This window comes from Mandrillus leucophaeus, unplaced genomic scaffold, assembly GCF_000951045.1.
Source record: "Mandrillus leucophaeus isolate KB7577 unplaced genomic scaffold, Mleu.le_1.0 Scaffold909, whole genome shotgun sequence".
Taxonomy (NCBI): Eukaryota; Metazoa; Chordata; class Mammalia; order Primates; family Cercopithecidae; genus Mandrillus; species Mandrillus leucophaeus.
The window spans coordinates 21380-23816 of record NW_012109908.1 but is presented as its reverse complement, the minus strand read 5'-3'; the positions used below and the strand labels follow the sequence as shown (position 1 = coordinate 23816).

General features: G+C 39.9%; 1 pseudogene; it reads right to left on the bottom strand.

Annotated features, from left to right (window-relative positions):
- Positions 1–749: 749 nt before the first annotated feature.
- LOC105531798 overlaps positions 750–2437 on the bottom strand; it is a 10114-nt pseudogene continuing 8426 nt past the window's right edge.

Here is a 2437-nt window from a genome sequence, read left to right as displayed (position 1 = left end):
GATGATTTCACAGAACACAAAGAAGTCTCTCAGAAAGCTTCTGTCTCTTTTTTGCCGGAGAATATTTCCTTTGGCCCTATAGTCTTCAAAGGGATCCGAACTATCGCTAATCAAACTCCACAGATATAAGGTTAGCAAACAGATCCATGAAATACAGCTGTAACTCTGTGAGTGGAAGTCACACATCACAAAGCAGTTTCTCTGAAAGCTTCTTTCCAGTTTTTTCCTGAGGATATTTTCTTTGTCACCATAGCCCTCTACGGGCTTCCAAATACCACTTTGCGAATTCCACAAGAACAGGCTTAGCGAGCAGCTTCTTGAGGGGAAAGCTGTAACCCTGTGAGATGAATTAACAGAACACTAAGCAGTTTCTGAGAAAGTTTCTTTCCAGGTTTTCTCGGAGGACATTTTCTTTTTCACCATAGCCCTCTATGGGCTTCCAAATATCACTTTGCCAAGTGCATAAGAACAGTCTTGGCGAAAAGCTTCTTAGTGGGAAAGCTGTAACTCTGTGAGATGATTTCACAGAACACAAAGAAGTTTCTCAGAAAGCTTCTTTCTCTTTTCTATCGGTGGATATTTCCTTTGGCCTTATAGTCTTCCATGGAATCCGAAATATCACTTCTCAGATTGCACAGAAATAAGGATAGCAAACACCTCCACGAAATACAGCTGTGTCTCTCTGAGTGGACGTCACACATCACAAAGCAGTTTCTCAGAAATCTTCTTTCCAGTTTTTCACTGAGGATATGTTCTTTTTCACCATAGCCCTCTATGGGCTTCCAAATATCACTTTGAATATTCCAGAAGAACAGCCTTAGCGAACGACTTCTTGAGGGGAAAGCTGTGACTCTGTGAGATGAATTAACAGAACACTAAGCAGTTTCTCAGAAAGCATCTTTCTAGTTTTTCTCTGAGGATAATTCCTTTTTCACCTTAGCCCTCCATGGGCTTCCAAATAGCTTTTTTGCAATTCTACAAGAACAGTCTTAGCGAAAGGCTTCTTGAGGGGAAAGCTGTACCTCTGTGAGATGATTTCACAGAACACAAAGAAGTTTCTCAGAAAGCTTCTTTCTCTTCTCTATCGGAGAATACTTCCTTTGGCTCTATAGTCTTCCAAGGGATCCGAAATATCAGTTCTCAGTTTCCACAGAAAGAAGGCGAACAAACAGCTCCAAGAAATACAGGTGTAACTCCGTCGGTGGAAGTCACACATCACAAAGCAGGTTCTCAGAAATTTTCTTTCCAGTTTTTCTCTGAGGATATTTTCTTTTTCACCATAGCCCTCTAATTGTTTCCAAATGTCACTTTGCAAATTCCACAAGAACACTATTAGCGAACGGCTTCTTTGAACGAAAATCTGTAAATTTGTGAGATGAATTAACAGAACACTAAGCAGTTTCTAATAATGCTTCTCTCTAGTTTTTCTCTGAGAATATTTTCTTTTTCACCAGAGCCCTCCATGGGCTGCCAAATATCACTTCGCAAATTCCACAAGAACAGTCTAAGCAAAAGGCTTCTTGAGGGGAAATCTCTAACTATGTAAGATGATTTCACAGAATACAAAAAAACTTCTCAGAAAGATTCTTTCTCTTTTCCAAAGGAGGATATTTACTTTTTCCCTATTGTCTTTCAAGGGATCCGAAATATATGTTCTCAGATTCCACAGAAATAAGGGTAGTAAACACCTGCACGAAATGCAGCTGTAACTCTGTGAGTGGAAGTCACACATCACAAAGCAGTTTCTCAGAAAGCTTCTTTCCAGTTTTTATCTGAGGTTATTTTCTTTTTCACCATAGCCTTCAATGGGCTTCCAAATATCACTTTGACAATTCCACAGGAACAGTCTTAGCGAAAGGCTTCTTGAGGGGAAATCTCTAACTCTGTGAGGTGATTTCATAGAACACAAAGTAGCTTGTCAGAAAGCTTCTTTCTCTTTTCTATCGGAGGATATATCCTTTGGCGCTATAGCCTTCCAAGGGATCTGAAATATCAGTTCTCAGAATCCTCAGAAATAAGGCTAGCAAAGAGATCCACGATATTCAGCTGTAACACTGTGAGTGGAAGTCACACAACACAAAGCAGTTTCTCAGAAAGATTCTTTCCGGTTTTTCTCTGAGGATATACTCTTTTCCACCAGAGCCCTCTATGGGCTTCCAAATACCACTTTGCAAAGTCCACAAGAACAGGCTTTACGAACGGTTTGGAGGGGAAAGCTGTAACTGTGTGAGATGAATTAACAGAACACTAAGCAGTTTCTCAGAAAACTTCTTCCCAGTTTTCATCTGAGGATATTTTCTTTTTCACCAAGGCTGTCCATTGGCTTCCAAATATCACTTTGTAAATTCCAAAAGAACAGTCTAGTGAAAGCCTTCTTGAAGGGAAAGTTGAAACTCTGTGAGATGATTTCACAGAACACAAAAAAGTTTCTCAGAAA